A 17,311-nucleotide genomic window follows, 5' to 3' on the forward strand; every position below is an offset into this window, starting at 1 on the left:
AAAAAAAAAAAAAAAAGAAAGAAAAGAATAAAAAAGCACTGACTGCTCAGTGGACTCTGGCTTGGTTCCCAGCACCCACACAGCAGCTCACAAACACGTTACCGCAGTTCCAGGGGATCTGATGCCCTCTTCTGTGGACATCAGACATACATGTGGTTCGCATACATACATGCAGGCAAACACTCATACACATGAAATAAAAACAAAATTTAAACTATATTACAATGAACACAATGCTAGAATTTCTATAATGAAAGGACATTAAAGGTAGCAACCAGCTATAAAGAGAAAGGTAATATTTGCACATCATGCCCCCAGTTTCTCTATTCAGGCGGCATATTTACTTTCAATTACTTTGGGGGACATTGATGACGATTAATAAGTAAGAGAAATTAAGGTCCCCTCAAGTTATTCTTAGCACACAGTGGTTTTCTTATTCTCAAATAATTATCATTTTAATTCCTAAATAATTCAAGGTGTTTGAATCTTATTTAAATAAAAATAATTCAGGAAAATAAGTGTAAACAAACTTTAATCATAATCTAATCCCTGTACGCTCTCCTGGAACTGGTATCTGAAGCACCAGCAAGCTTGTTCTGAATGAGATCCCTCGTCTTCCTCCTAATGCCTCCAAATTCTGAACAGTACTCGTGACTAGAGGTTTTTTCTTTATCCTTCTCACTGTACATTCATTAAATAGCAGCAGAGGAAACCAAAATACTAATCTAACTCAGTGTGCTCTCCACAGTATCTGTTATACTGCACTTTACCAAACACACCATGAATTCCCTCATAAAAAACGAACACATAGCAAAGCCACAGCGCAGGTGACACATCAAGAAATATAACTGACAACAAAAAAAATAACACATACACTTGGCATCTGGCTCCCCCTCTAGCTAAAAGCTATCATAAACGCATCAAAGCACTGCCTTCTAGTAATTCTGGATTATTTTATAAATAATGTCTGTAATTCATCAACAAAATGGGGAAATCCTTGTAAAAAATCTCATCTTTGCAGATTTTACTCGGACAAAAAAGCAAAACCATTCATAAAAGAGGAGTTGAAGCTGTTCTTACTTAGCTCACAAACAAAACAAAATGACTGATGTCATGCCCAGGCCCTTGGTGGGGGAAAAACATGTCCTATGGAAGTATTGATGAGTCCACATCTGAATATGCATTTGACAATCACGAACCCAGTAAGACTCCTGGAAAAGTACACTGGCAGCTCTACCAGTGAGCACCAGCCTGCTCCTTAGATAACAAGGAAACAGACTGAGTCTAAACATACTGATTTCAGAACCACACTCCGGCCCTGATATTTTCAAGTCATGAAAACACCAATTTTATATATTCAAAAAGTAATGAGAATGGTGTTGGAGAGATGGACGTATCAGTTACAAGCACTGGTCACTCTTCCAGAGGATCTGAGTTCAATTCCCAGTACTCACATAGGCGCTAACAACTGTCTATAACTCCATTCCCTCCCACAGACATACATGCAAGCGGGCAAACACACCAATACACATAAAATAATTATTTTTAAAAATAAAAATGAGAAAACTCTACACATCCCAACAAAATTTATAGGTAGCATATTTTAGATCCCAATCTGATGACAAGATGATGCCCCTATTCTGACCTGTCCAAAGGTACCAGGCATACACAATCTGTTATCAAGGTATCTGCAAAAAAAACTCCAAGAATCTCGTGGCTTTTAGACAGTGCCTGGAACAATTTAACTCTGAAGCTTTCTTAGGAACAGGAGGAAGGAAAGCAAATAGCATCTTAATTGCACTGTCTTTCAGAGTATGAATTTGTATGAAATAAAGACCATGAACTCTGGGACTGGAGAGATGGCTCAGTGGTTAAGAGCACTTGTTGCTCTTGCAGAGGACATGAGTTCAAGTCCCAGAACCCACATGATAGCTAACAACCATCTGTAACTCCAGTGCCAGATGATCAGATACCCCTCTTTTGACATCCAAAGTCATCAGGCATACACAGGGTACACAGACATCTATGGAGGCATAAAAAGACATAAATACCCTCTAGGTGGTAGTGGCCTCTGCCTATAGTTCTAACATTCAGAAGCCTGAGGCCAAGGGATCAGCAGTCCGTGGCCACTATGGATAACTGAGTTTGAGGCCAACCTGAACTATATGACCATACCCTGTTTCAAAACAGCATACACACTGGCCAACCATCAACTGAGGAATGAGAAAGCCAGATACATAAATTTCAAGACTGTTAAAGTTGAGCCAGGTGTAATGGCGTATAAAAAAGGGCAGTGGCCAGCCATGCCTTTAAATCCCAACACTCAGGAGGAAAAGGCAGGCCATCTGCAGCCTGGTCTATAGAGTGAGTTCCAGGACAGCCAGGGCTACACAGAGAGATCCTGTCTCAAAACAAAAACAAAAACAAAAACAAAAAAGAAGCAAATAAACAAAAAACCAAAGAGGGAGAGAGAGAAAAAAGAAGGCAAAAGTACAAACTTCTTCAAAAAGGAGCAAAATTAAGATGAAAAGAATTACATAAAGGATATGTATATCCTGCTTCACTAAAAGGATCAAACCAACTGAAAATCTTCTGCCAGGACTAATAGGAAAACAGTAATGAGCAACTGCATGGAGAATAGTTTATCCCCAAGAGTGTATAAACTCACTATAATAACACTCAAGATACAACGTAACCATTTCTTGCAACTTTCCCTAAAAACAGAAGGAACAAAATAGCAGCTGTGAAATCACCAAACTAAAATTTATTAAAAAAAAAATTAAAAACACAACCTCCAGCATCTCTGGAAAACACGAAAACAAACAAAAACCTTATTAGTTTCTACAGACTAGTCATTTATGTCAGGGGACAGTTCAAGGATGGAACAACAGGATGGCAATTGCTGTCCAGTGGCCAGAAATCAGCCCGTCAGCGATTTGCTTCCCGTGAGATCACTTTCTCTCTAGAGCCCGCCAATCCCCCGGGAGGACGACCCTCTTTGGGCAGAAGCTCCCTCCAGGAGGATCCACCTGGTAATGAAACGAGAGGGTGAGCCGAGCTCCAGAAATCTCCACAGGTACAGGCAGCCCAGCAAGCCAGGGAAAGATTTCCAAGCCGACAGATGCGCGAACTGAAAAAGGAGGTCAGGGAGCTGAGAGAATAGCATTAACCCTTGGCTCGCTGGGACCCCTGAAGATCGCGGAGCAAGGCACTGGATCCTGAGGGCTCTGAGATTTGATTTGATTTTTTTTTTTTTTTTCTAAGATGCAGGATCTATGGCGGGAAGGCCTGGGAGTGCGGCGAAGCTCCCCAGGCCCTCGGATTCCGCCTGACTTCTCGGGTCTGCCCAGCTTCTCCATCACCAGGGGCTCGCTCCGCTCCGCAGCGGCACCCAGCACCTTCGCGGTCCACCGCACCGCTGCCCACCTGGTTTCCTGCCAGGGCTCCCGCCCACCGCACGGTGACTGACAGGCCGGCGCGGACGGACGACCCCTCCGCGGGAAGACACCCCACGCCTAACTTTGAAACGCGGGGCTCCCCCGCTCTCCTCAGCGGCGCCCGGACCGCCGCCCCCTCCCTCGGCTCCTCGGGCCGCTTCCCACCTCCAGCCCCGGGCTCCCCGCGTGAGCTCGCGCCCCGGCTCCCGGGCCTGCAAGGGGGCTGGAGACAAAGGCTGCGGCGGCGGCCGCCCGGACCGTCCCCTCGGGGCCAGCGCCGCCCCCACCCCACCGGCTCGCGCGCCGCGGCTTCGCCTCGCCTCACCCGGGGTTCTCGGCCGGGGCTCCCGCGCCGGCCGCAGCTTCAGCCCGACGAACAATGGCAGGAGGCGGCGCCCGCGTCCGAGGCTCCGGCCCTCTGCGGCTCCGGGGCTGGCGGGCTGCAGGCTGGCTGACTAAAGCCGCCGGCGGAGGGAGGGAGCGAGGGAGAGAGCGAGCGAGCGAGCGAGCCAGCGAGCAGCCCCGGCGCGCGCCCTCCCGCCTTTCCTCCGCGAGACGAGGCCGGCGCGGCCCGCGGCCCGCCCGCGCCCCTCCCCCCCGGCTCGCCACAACATTGTAGTAAATTCCTATTGGGCCGTGCGGGAGGGAAGGAGGGGGCCGGGCCCGCGGCCCGCCAGAGCATTGGCTGAGGCCCTGTTCGGGCTCCCCGCGTCTTACCTCCCCCTCCCCTAGAGCGGTAAGGAGAGGGGAGGGGAAGGGGAGAGGGAAGGGGAGGGGAGAGTAAGGGGCTAGCTGCTGCGCGCACGCGCAAGTTGAACCCGGGCTGGAGCTGGAGACTGGGGGGGTTCTGGTCTCCAGCAGCGCGCGTGTGAAGAATGGGGCAGCTGGTACAGAGAAGGAAGGCGAAACCTTTCTCCCCATGGAGGGCTTGGGAAGAAGCCGTGATCTGGGGGGCAGCGGAATTCACACGTAGATGCTGTTGACCAGGCTACCCCAAAGGAAACCTTAAGTTTAGTAACCTTAGGTAAGTCACCTCGCCTCTCCGAGCCTCAGTTTACCCGCATGACCATCTCTCTAAGGCTCCCTTCCAACCCTGACATTCAATATGACTTTACCTCTCCTGGCAGCTATGTTAAGACCTGAAATGGAATCTTAAGTGTTGAGACCATGCCAAAGATTTCACCTGTCTTCTGTCGTCATTTAAGATTCCCCTATTTCTGCCTGCCATCCACGAAATTATAAGTAAGGCCTCCACGATCTGGTCCCCAGATGAATTTAGGGTTGCTCTGAGAAGTGCACACGAGTATATTTCTCTCTAGAAGTTTCAGAGGCCGCTTGACCCTTCTACATCCTGCCAGGCTGATGTCTGAACAGGCTGCCTCCCTACAGAGCAGAAAGAAGGTTCTGTTGTAAGGACATACTTAGAAGATAAGACCGGTTCTGCTGTTTCTTTTGAGAGATGGAGAAACCAAAGAAGAGAGGTTCAGCCCTGCCAGGATCAGAAGCCAAGCAACGTGACATCAGAGCCCACACACGCCAGCTAGACTGCCTCCTGGTATAAAAATCAAAGCCGGTTCACAATCTCAGCCCAGCCTCAGGAATCAGACTGCTCAGGTTCAGTGCTCCGTCTCAGCCCTCTCTAATTATTTGACCTTCTTTGTGCCTGGTTTCTGACCCCAAAAAAATAGAATAAAGGCTGGGAGTGGTGGCGCATGCCAGTATCCCTAGCTCTCGGGATGTGACAGCAGAAGAAACACAAATCCAAGGCCAGCCTCCACTACATTGTAAGGTTGAAGCCAGTCTGGGCCACATGAGACCCTGCCTCAAAAAAAGAGGGAAAATGGCAGTCCTACCTCATAGAGTTACTGTAACAATTAATTGTTTGTTAATTAACGAATCGATCAACGGGACTTAGAACAATTCCCAGCACATAGTAAGATCTCAGTTAAATGTTCATTCTTATTCTTATTCTTCTTAGACTAAAATATCAGCTAAGAAGTACGTGGCAGGCAGAGAACCGTTCCACTGTTGTCAGGTCTGAGAATATTTATATAATATCAGAAGTCGTAAAAACCCTGTGAGAACCACCTGACTGCCTAACACAGCCCATTCTGCGCAGCCTTCCTCTGTCCTAGTCACTGCACTTTTTGGTGTTTGCCCCTGACAGACAGCCTCCCATTTACTGACAACTGGTTGAATCTCTCAGATTGTTGCAGTCTAGATCCAGGAGACTGTAAACTGGAGAGGACAGGGACTTTGTCTTTATTATGACACAGAGCAATGCTGGAATATTAAATATTTATTGAACCAGTGAATGGACTGTCCTCGTTTTATTAATAAGAGACTCAAACAGTTTAAGTGATCTGGGCCAAGGAGCACCCATTCGTTCTTAAATATTCTGGTTCCCTGCTCTGAACTCTCAGATCCAGCAGAGCTTTTGATTGGCAAGTTCTAATCTGCCACTTCTGGACTCTCGGGCAGGAGAATCTGGTACCATGTAAGCTAGATTCTGAAAATCCATCACCAGACAGATCACTTCCTCCACTACCATGTTATCCAGGAAATTCAGATGTGTGGAGCTAACTGCCCTGTGTGCTAGCCAATGGCGCATCACCATCCTTGGGATGCTTGTAGAATTTGTAATATTTAGTAATCATCCCGCTGAAGAGAAGAATAGGTCTTAGGCTAGCAGCAAACATGAGAAACAAGGCGGGTGTAAATCACACCTGGATTCAAAGTGTTGTGCAACCACACACCAAAATCTGTTGGTCTAACTTTTAAAATCCCCAAGTCCTGGATTCCAGTGCCGGCCGTTCACTCTTAGCCTGCAGATGGAAGCATGTGGAGAGCCCTGTCTGTGCGGGAGAGATTTTCCTGTCAGTGCACACCACCACCTGTTACCTGTCTTATCTCCGAGGATGGCTGAGCTCAACCGATAATGAGGATATAAATAACACCCACTAAGAAAACAAAGAAACTATCCTTACTCCAGGGCCCGTCTGCCGAACCAGACCTCCAGTCCCAGCTCACCCTGCAGAAGCTCTCATTAGGCTCCAAGGGTAAAGGTCCCAAGCACAATCTCTCAGGCTAATTTCCTAGGCAGAAACACTTTGGCTCCATGCTTACATCTGGGTGGTGACTGTGCCAGGCTGCAGGCCCAGCAAAGGGTCCCTCAGGACCACCTCTATCCCATCTGCCAGCTGAGCCCCGTCACTACCTCCCCACTACAACCCTCCTGCTTCTTTCTAGGGAATATAGACCCTGCTAGCTGTCTGTCTGTTAGTCCCTGGAGCGGTCAAGAGCTCTAAGATTTAAAAAAGAATAAATAAAAGCATGAAAAGGGTCTTAATCTTTCCCCACTGCAAACTGAGCTCCCGAGAACACAAACACCAGCTGCATGAAACAGGATGAAATGAGACAGTGAAATTGGGGTAACCGGTATGGAGAGTCAGGGAGGGGAGATGAGGCCCCCAAGGACCTGGAAGGGATGGGATTGGAAGAAAGAGGGAGGGGACAAATGGAGTCTAACCCATGCTCAAATCTGGGTCAGGGGTGGATTAGGGGCACAGCTGGCCTCAAGCCTCAGTGATGGGGTTCATGGAGAACAGTCATCCATGGCGGGCTTTGAAAAGCTGGGCACATCAGCAAAATGTTCTAAACGGTCATTATGGAATTAAAACCAGCCCTGCGCTAACTGCACAGAGAGAACAGAGCAGAACAAGTCTCTCATATTCTCCTTACCATCAAACTTACACTGTAAACAATTTTTTAACTAGAGACTTTCAAATGCTAGGAAAACATTCTGCCGCTGACCTACAGTCTAAGTCTGTAGCCTAGGTTGATCTGTAACTCGAAGCAGTACTCCTGCCTCAGCTTCATGAGTAGCTAGGAGTACAAGCCTGGCTACTTTAGGCCTTTTAAACAAAAATGATAAATCAATCAAAGTATATGGGGATGGAAATTACTATTAATAAGAAGGAATGCCTTCCTAAGGGGATATTTTTATTAGGAGTACTCGAGTTTTCGAAAATACAGTTAAGAATAGATGTAGTTAAATAGAAATATAACTCACATAAAGTAACTAATGAGAAATATAACGACCTCAAGGTTGTGATAGAACACTTTCCCTTTGAATACCTTTCACACACGGGCACACACACATTTATACACGCACACATTTTCACTTATGTATATTAAGTTCAGTAATAGGCAATTGCTGCTTTTTTAGGTAGATTAAATATCACAGTATCATATGCCTCAGCCTACTGAGTCTTTGTTTTGCATGTGTGGTGTTCCTCTGTGCTTGTGTGTGCCTGTAAAGACCAGAGTGTGACATCAGATGTCTTCCTCTGTCTTCCACCTTTGTTTTGTTTTTTTGAGAAAGTCTCACTGAACCTGGAACTTACAGTTGTGGGTAGCCCAGCTGGCCAGTGAGCACCTGGGATCCACAGTCTCTGCCCTCTGCCTCCCCAAACCCCCAGCCCTGAGATTGCAGACACACACCACCATGCCCCAGCCTCTACATGAGACCAGACTCAGGTCCACATACTCATATGGCAAGCACTGTACCCACTGAATATCTCCTTAATCCCTCAGTCTAAAGTACTTCTGGGTTGTTGTTGTTGCTGCTGCTGCTGCTGCTGCTGCTGCTGCTGCTGCTGCTGCTGCTGCTGCTGTTTTTGAGACTGAGCCTCACTATGTAGCACCTGCTGGCCTGGAACTCACAGAGATCTGCTCTGTCTCATGAGTTCTCACCAAGAATGATTGGTTTTGTTCTTGTTTTTTGTTTTGTTGTTGTTTGTTTGTTTGTTTGAAAACTTATTGTATGGAACTGACTTTTCACTTAACAACAGATTACAATAAATATTTTAACAGTACTATAAATGTTCTGTAATTTACTTAACCCTCTTGTGGTCAAGTTAGGTTGTTTCCCGTTTCTTCTCTCATAAATGATACTTAACAACTATCCCTTTGTGTAAACTGTACCTGTGATTATTTTTTTAAGAGTACATTAAACATAGCATGTTATTTCTTTTAATTAAAGCATGCAAGGCTGCCTGGTCCCGACATTTCTGAAGCAAAAGAAGCTAGGTTTTGTATAACATTGTGTCTTTCATGTTTTTACCTCTTTGACGGAATGTAATTTTTTTTACTAAAAATTCTCTTAAGGGGCTGGAGAGATGGCTCAGTGGTTAGGAGCGATTCTTGTTCTTGGAGAGGACCTATATTTGGCTCCCAGGACCCATGTCAGGTGGCTCACAACCCCCTGGAAGTTCAGCTCCAGGGAATCTACTGCTGTCCTCTGCCTTTGCAGGCAGGCGCTTGCACTCGGGTGCCTATACCCACACACGGACACATATACAGAATTTTAAAAATAAAATAAATCTTGGGCTAGAGAAACAGTTCTGTGGTTAGAGCACTTGCTGCTCTTGCAGAGGACTTGGGTTCAGGTCCCAGAACCCACAGGGCAGCTTACAAATTCCAGTTCCAGAGATCTGATGCCCACTTTGTCCACCTCGGACAACAGTCATACATACATACATGCATGCATGCATGCAAACAAAATTCACATATGTAATCTTTTTTTTTAAATCTGAGGGGAGGGCATAGGGAACTTTCGGATAACATTTGAAATGTAAATAAAATATCTAATAAAAATTTTTGAAAAAAAACTAAAAAATAGAGTAAATCTTTTTAAAATCCTCTTTTAAAGTTTTCTATAGCCAAGAGTCGGGGGACATGCCTTTAATCCCAGCTTTCAGCAGGCAGAGGCCAGTGGATCTCTATGAGTTCAAAGCCAGCCTAGTCTAGGGAGTTCCAGGACAGCCAGAGCTACATAGTGAGACCATATCTTAAAAAAGCAAAAGAAAACCAGGGTCTTTCTGTATAGGCCTGGCTGTCCTGGAACTCACTCTGAAGACCAGGCTAGCCTTGAGAACTCAGGGATCCACCTAGCTCCCAAGTGCTGGGATTAAAATCTTGGACCACCATGACTGAGGAAATTTATTTTTAAGATAATTCTTTTGTATTTAAATAAATTTACCACTTATTAAAAGAAAATTACTAATGGAAGGTATGCTTACTTATTTTTACATGAATAAATCTATTTTGGCAGAATATTTGATACTGCAGGATTCAGACTATCTTCAATGTTTTTCATAGTTGATATATAGTTTGATTTTTATAATCACTAATTCTGAGAACGCTGCTTCACATAAATACATGGTACAAAATAGCACAAGTTTGTTTAGGTCATTTTCAGAAATTCTATCCTAATCTCAATCCAAATTCACTAAAGGATTTTTTTAAATGAAGCTCAAATCAGAAAAGCAAACAGCAGTGTGTGTGTGTGTGTGTGTGTGTGTGTGTGTGTGTGAGAGAGAGAGAGAGAGAGAGAGAGAGAGAGAGAGGAGAGGGTTGGGGGGGGCAGGGAGAGAGAGACAGAGACAGATGAGAGATTGATATTGATTCATATCCATGTAGAGGCCCAAAATTGACATTCAATGATTGGCATTCAGTGTCTTCCCTGATTGCTCCCACCTTATATATTTATATACTGAGGCAGAGCCTCTCAAACCAACCCCAGCACTTACCAGTCCAGCTAGTCTTGCTAGCCAGCCTGCTCCAAGGAGTCCCTGTCTCTGCCTCCCAGGAGCTGGGATTCTGTGTGCAACGTTTTCAGGTGGGTTCTGGGGATCTGATCTCCATTCCTCACCTTACAGGTTGCAGGGAAGCAGCACTTTATCCACTGAGTCATCTCCCCAGACCCTTAACTGGCAAGTTTAAAACTCAAACCTTATAATACAGTCCTAAGAAATGCTGATTTGGAGGAGCTTAGAGGACCACGCTGGCCTCAAACTTGCTGGGATCTGCTTGCCTTGGCCTCCAAGTGCTAGAATTACAAGGCCATGCCACCACACCCTCAGCTGTTGATACCGATTTGATCTTTACAAGCTGAGGAATAATCTGGGGAAATGCTAAAAACCTTTATTTTCTGTAACGAAACTAGAATGTTTCTGTAAGCACAGAAAACTTGGTGCAGTGAGTTCAAAATACTGCAGTTGATCACGTGTTGAAGTGTCCAGTCTAAGCCCAGGTGTCTCAGGCAGCACTCACTGACATCAAATGGGCAATGTGACCTTGCTAAATGTTCAGAACCGGGACTAAGAGGAATTTGCACAATGCCACACAGGCAAGTAGTGCCAAAAACACCCCAATTCCTGACATACCGGATTCCAGATATTTGGTTGTTAAGGATTCAGAAATCTACTATTGTCAACTTTTTGGTGACACTTATTTAATTATGCAATCATATACGGGGTTGCAATCTACAGTCGAAGGAGATGGCCCAGCAGTTAAAGGTATTTGCCACCAGGTCTAATGACCTCTGTTTGATCCCCAGGACCCATATGGAGGAAGTAAATGACTTCATGGTGCACTTACACCCGCCCACATAAATAAATAAATAAATAAATAAATAAATAAATAAATAAAATTCTTAAAAGCCATGGTCTAAGTTCACCTAATGTTAACCTGATTCAGCCTTTGGAGACCACCAAGCCCAAGCTACTAACTTGTTAGCAAGCTGAGAAATACAAAACACTTACCCAAGGTCACCCAACACATTAACAATGGAACCCAAGCTTGAACCCACATTTTCCAACTGTTACTACAGGATGCTGCTCACAGCTTCCCCCACCCCCACCCCCAAGTCCATCTATATTTACTCTACAAAGCTAGAGGCCAAATGAAATTCTACAGCCAGCCAGGCTTGATGACATCTTCATGTAATCCTGAGACAGGAAGATACTGAGTTTGAGACCCATTAAGCTATAAAGTGGTATCTGTCTCAAAACATAAGTAAAACTTCTCAAGGCCAGAAATACTAGGAATATCTGAGCTGCAAGAAACCTTCATAAATAACTTACTGTAGGGGGATAGGGTGAGGGACTATGTGATGCAGGGGACTGAGAGGAGGTGGGGGCAGCTATCGAGATGTAAAAGGAATAAATAAGTTAATGGGGAAAAATTTATTGTAAGTAAGAATTGGTGGTACAGATCTATAATCAATGTCTACACAGGTGGCTAAGACATGAGGATCAAATTTTCAAGATCCACCTGGGCTACAAAGTGAGTTCAAGACCAGCCTGGGCAACTTACTAAAACTCAAAACATAAAACCAGTACCCGGGCAAAACAGAGTAATAAAGTACTTACACAGCATGCACAAGGCCCTTGGTTCAATTAAAAATAATACTAATACTTTACTATTGCAAAGTAGTAACAATTAGGGTTGAGATGTAGCTTAGTGGCAGGATGTTTTCCTAGCATGTACAAGGGTGTGGTCCCCAACACCTCAAATGCACATGCACAAACACACACACACAAAATAAATGAGCTTCATGGCACAAGCCTACAGAGGATTATAAACGTGGGGTTATAAAGTGAGTTCAAGGCCAGGCTGTGCTATATAGACCTTGCTGCAATTCCTCCTCTGAGCACCTCCCCCCCAAAAAAAAATTTAAAAACAAAAACAATTATGTGTGTGAGGAACTTAGAATGTATTTGATATAATTTGATATATGCTAAAAGTGTGTGTGTGTGTGTGTGTGTGTGTGTGTGTGTTATTGCGTTTAGCCCAATAGCAACCCTTTGAAGTATTATTAGTGTCAGCTCCCTATGAGAAAACCACAGCTTAAGATGTTAGGTGACTTGCCCAACACCACACAAGTCAAACCAGTCCTGTCTGGTGCCACTGTCCTTATACTGCTCCCCAGAAAGTCACTGAGATGATGTGAATGGGAAATACAAGCTTGTGTCCAAGACCCTAGAGAAAGACTGTTGGGGCTGCCTCTGACTGTAGCCCTGAGACATCTGAAGAAGGAACCAAGATCTGACTGACCTCCCATGACCCCCATCAATCCTCTTCTCCCAAAGCCAAACTGAGCCCAGTGACCTTGACCCAGCAAAGCCTTCAGCTCACTCAGGCTTAACCCACTCTATCTCTCCCAAGAGCAGGGAACTCCCTTGACAGGAGGTTTTCCAGGGACAGAGAGAGGGTCCATGTGACACCTGCTCACAGGGGCCTTTCTAAATCTGGTAAAGTTGGTCTGGCCCAGGCCTTAACTGAGAGAAGATAGAAGGTGCAGTTTTGGGCCCCCTGATATGGGTGCTGGAAACTCAACCCTCGTTCTTGCACAAGAATATTCAGTAAGCAGTCTCAACCACTGACCCATCGCTCCAACCCCAGGACTTTTGTTGATTTGTTTGGGTTTTTGAAACTCGGTTTCCGCAAGAGCCTTTTCTAGCCTGGAACTTGCTATGTAGATCAGTCTGGCCCCAAACTCAAAGATCCACCTGCCTCTGGGTCCTGAGGGCTGGGCTCCACCTGCCTTGACTTTTAATTTAAATCTGTTGTTGACCACATGGAGAGAAACCTCCAGCCAAGGCTTCCTGAAGTGAGTGCCGGAATGGAGCTCCTCTTTTGTGCAGGTTTAGGAAGGCCAGAGGAGCAAGCTGAGGACGTGCAGTTACAGCCACCAGCAAAGTCATTTCCATGTGGGTGACAGAAGGAAGAGGGTTTGGAGGCAAGGAAACCTGGGTTCAAACCAAAGCTCAGCCACCACCATGCTATGTCACAGCCCCGCCCTCCCTTATCGCTAAGTGGAGACGGCACGCATCAGCCTCGGTGCCAACGCGTTATATGCGATGTCACCACACCAATGTCACCACACCTCAGCAGTAGCCTCCTGAGAAAGGCAGATTGCCTCCCGTTTACAGATGAAGCAGAATTTCAGAGAAGCAGGAAATTTCCCCAAGATCCCTGGAGCCAGGAAAGCCGCTCAGCCTAGGTCTGCTGGTGGTCATTCCCACGGTGGGCTCTGTCATGATTTCAGCAAAGACAAGCAAGCCTCAGTACCGTTCACACGCTCCTAGGAAACCCCACACCCACCCCACGACGAGGGCATAAATAACCACATCTTCTAACTTTAGAAAATGAAATCGGAGAGGTAGTTTGCCCAATGCCACACAGCAGGAAGGGAGGTAACTTCATGTCTGACTTATCCAGTCCCTTGCCCATGACACCACCCTGTCTCTTTCCCAGAAAGCCAAGCAGGCATCCCTATCCTACTTGACAGATGAAGCCCAGTAAGAAGCACTGTTGTTCCTACATTGCCACCAAGTCAACAACTCAGAAGGGACTTAAGCTAGGCTCGTGATCTTTATGGTTTTCTTAGGTGTGTGTGTGTGTGTGTGTGTGTCAGTATGCTAAGGTTGGTCTTGTGTGCAGTGTATTCAGATGCTGAGTTCTCTGCCCCAAGATCGGGTTGCAGTCTGGACATGGACATTGTATTGACAAATGTGCTGTAAAGAATGCTCCCCATCCCCCTAAAGAGATGGCTCAGTGGTTAAGAGCACTGACTGCTCTTCCAAAGGTCTTGAGTTCAAATCCCAGCAACTACATGGCGGCTCACAACCATCTGTAATGGGATCTGACGCCCTCTTCTGGTGTGTCTGAAGACAGCGACAATGTACTCATATAAATAAAATAAATAAAATCTTTTTTTTTTTTTTTTAAGACTGTTCCCCATAATCTCTTATTGGATAATCAAAGGCTAGAGCCTGCGACTGGGCAGGGGAGAGGAAGGTGGGACTGGAGACAGAGTAAGGGTCCATGAGAGAAGGGATCAGGTAGGGGAAGGAGGTCATGAGGCAGCATGGACTATGAGCACATAGCCATGAGTTCATCATCCTGAGGATATCCAGGGAGCAGAGCAAACAGCAGGACTCAGTTAGCAAGTGGCAGGCCTGTGGCTGGGGTGTGGGTTACAATAGCTCAGGACCTGTCCCGCTTAGGCTTAGAGCTAAATGAAAAGACCAGGGTTTTTGTGTCTCTTATTCAGAAGCTATATGGACTAGAGTGGGGCAGAACCCACACGCACCTATAAAATCAAAACAATAGTTGTGTGGTGTGTGTGTGTGTGTGTGCACAAGTGCCTTTGGAGGCCAGAACAGGATGCCAGGTGTGTGTGTGTGTGTGTGTGTGTGTGTGTACACAAGTGCCTTTGGAGATCAGAGAAGGATGCCAGATCAGCTGAGGCTAGAGTCACAGGAGGTTGCAAGCTGCTGGAATGGATGCTAACCACCACATTCTGGTCCTCTGTGAGACTAGCATGCACTGTCAACACAAGCCAATGCTAGCTAGCATATGCCGGTAAAATGCTGGGGATTCACCCCAGGGCTTTCTGGATACAAAACAAGGGCTCCACCACCAAGCTGCACACCCAGCCCCACATTCCTGCTTTTAAACCCAGTGTTATTTTCTCCACTCATACTTGCTGAGTCCTGGGCATCTGAACATGGATACTTGGAAGCCCTATAGCCAATCCCCTGGGAGTGTGAGAGCCCCTGATACACCAGGCTAGCCTAGAAATCAGAGTGCTGGGGAGAAATGGTGCAGGATACTATCCAGTGAGACAGTGGCTGAACCTGTGAATCTCCCGCTTTGGAAACCTCAGTCCTCATCTCCCTAAGTTGTAGGCTCAGACTGGGAGCGGGGGTATCCACTCACTAGCACAGCTGTCTTCTATGATTTCTGCTGAAAAAAAAAAAAAAAACAAACAAAAAGAAAAACTCCATCGTGTGGGCCTACGTGCTAATTACCAATAATGACATAATAGCCATTGTGGGCCCAACAGCCAAACAGCCCCAACTAGAAATTCTGCATAGCTCACATTTAGGAACAAAAGACCTAGGCACTGCAACTGAAACTGATGCCCTAGCAGAAAATACCAGGAGCAAAGGGGCCTCGGAGTTGACCCAGCCGCAGTATCATCTGGCAAACGGCCAGAGGAATGAGGTCCCACTTTCTGGGGTCATTAACTGAGAATTTACTACATACTCAGTACACGTGACGCCTACACAGGAAGAAGCCTTCATTTACTCATCAATACACGTAGACACTTATTAAGCACCCACTATGTATCATACATGCTGTTTTAGGTACAAATGATGAAACACTGAATAGGCAAAACCCACCAGCATCACCAAGCTTACGTGAGGGAAAACCGACAATAAGTAATCCATAAAAGGTCGTACATTGGAGTGAGAAGTGACATAGAGAAAAACAGGCCGGGAGGGAAGGAGGGGAAGTGTCGCCAGGGATCAGAGGAAGAATAGAGTCAGGTGGTGTGTTAGGTGGGCATGGTAACTCACGCCTTTAATCCCAGAGCTTGGGAAATGGAGGCAGACAGATCTCTATGAATTTGAGGCCAGCCTGGTCTATATAGTGAGTTTCAGGACAGCCAGCCTGACATAGAAAGATCCTGTCTCAAAAAAAACTGTGTTTAACTTATGTGTAACTGATGGTCAAGGGTTGGGGGTTAGTGCCTGTGAATGCAGTGCCCAGAGGTCACCAGATCCCTGGAGCTGGACTGTCACCTGATGTGAGTGCTGGGAACTGAATCTGGTTCCTCTGCAAGAGCACTATACACTTAACTGCCGAGCTGTCTCTCTGTTCCGAATGCCCACTGTTCCAAATGTAAATAAGATAAGCAGAACAAGCCTTACTAAGAAGGAGATGTTGAAACGGAGATTTTACGATGAGACAATAAGACAAAAGGTATTTATAGAAGGTTGAATGCTCCAAGACTGTGCAGTGCAAAAGCCCCAGGGTAGAAGTCTGCCTGAGAGGATATGCCAGTCATTAACAGAGCCAGGGGAAGAGGACAGGCGCAGCCTAATCGCCCGTGTGTGCTTGGACTTGAGTTCACAACAAGCATGGAGGTAACACCTTCGGACCTAGAATGAGGAGCAGGGTTGTCTGAGTCCAGCTGTCTGTCCTCTCCTTGCCTCTGGAAATCCTAAATACAACTTGGGTAAACAAGTGGACAGACGCCATCAAGGGGTTGCTCCCCAAACTCAATGAACTGTTTTCTGACTAGCCTTTTCTCCTCCTGGTATGGACTGGCCATAGAGGAGCCACTTCTAATCACCCCAGTGTGTCAGCTCTGGATTAACCACTTCACGCGGATTATACAATGCGGTGCCCGAGTCATTTGTGGAAAGGCGCTAATCTGTTTCCCCTTGATAACGGGATATGCTGGAGCTTACTGAGGTCAAGCGACGGCTGGAGGCCGGGCCAGTGAGTGGTAGGGCTCTATTATTATTATTATTATTATTATTATTATTCCTTTTACTCTATGTGTTAAGTGTTTTGCCTGAGTGGATGTGTACCACACAGGTGCTTGCTGCCCACAGAGGTCAGAAAAGGGCATCAGATCCCCTGGAACTGGAGTTACAGAGGTTGTGAACTACCATGTGGTTCTGGGAGTCTTGAATCCAGGTCCTCTGCAAGAGCAACAAGAGCTATTATCCACTGAGCCATCTCTCCAGCCCTGAGGCTAGGATTTAAACAGGGTCTCTCGTAGCCCAGGATGGCATCAAACTCACTATATAGCTAAAGTTAACCCTGAACCTCTGATCCTCCTGCCTCTACCTCGAGTGCTGGGATTACAGATGTGTGCCACTGTGCCATGCTGGGTTCATATGATGTTGGAGATGCTGGAAATCCAACCCAAGGCCTCAGGCATGCTAGGCAAGTTCCCTACCAACTAGCTATACCTCCTAGCCCTAGGACTCCACTTTTAAACCTCTCATGTAACAGAAACCTGTGATTGCTGCAGACCCTCCTTTTATATATCAATGCACACCATTGCATACACTAGCAAGAGTTTGCTGAAAGGACCCTGATATAGCTGTCTCTTGTGAGACTAGGCTGGGGCCTAGCAAACACATAAGTGGATGCTCACAGTCAGCTATTGGATGGATCACAGGGCCCCCAATGGAGGAGCTAGAGAAAGTATCCAAGGAGCT

General features: G+C 46.2%; 1 protein-coding gene across 4 annotated transcripts in view; it reads right to left on the reverse strand.

Moving 5' to 3' along the window:
• Epb41 (erythrocyte membrane protein band 4.1) overlaps positions 1 to 17,311 on the reverse strand; it is a 149,300-nt gene that overhangs the window by 121,425 nt on the left and 10,564 nt on the right. The window contains exon 1 of one of the 4 annotated variants that reach the window (XM_021159827.2): positions 3,763 to 3,960. The exons of 2 other annotated variants lie outside the window; for them this stretch is intronic. The gene's annotated coding sequence lies outside the window, so the exon portion shown is untranslated. Of the gene's footprint in view, positions 1 to 3,762; positions 3,961 to 17,311 lie in introns of those variants that run through there. One more of the 4 variants, XM_029476057.1, reaches the window with a different exon arrangement.

The sequence above is a fragment of the Mus caroli genome, chromosome 4 (genome assembly GCF_900094665.2).
Source record: "Mus caroli chromosome 4, CAROLI_EIJ_v1.1, whole genome shotgun sequence".
Classification (NCBI taxonomy): Eukaryota; Metazoa; Chordata; class Mammalia; order Rodentia; family Muridae; genus Mus; species Mus caroli.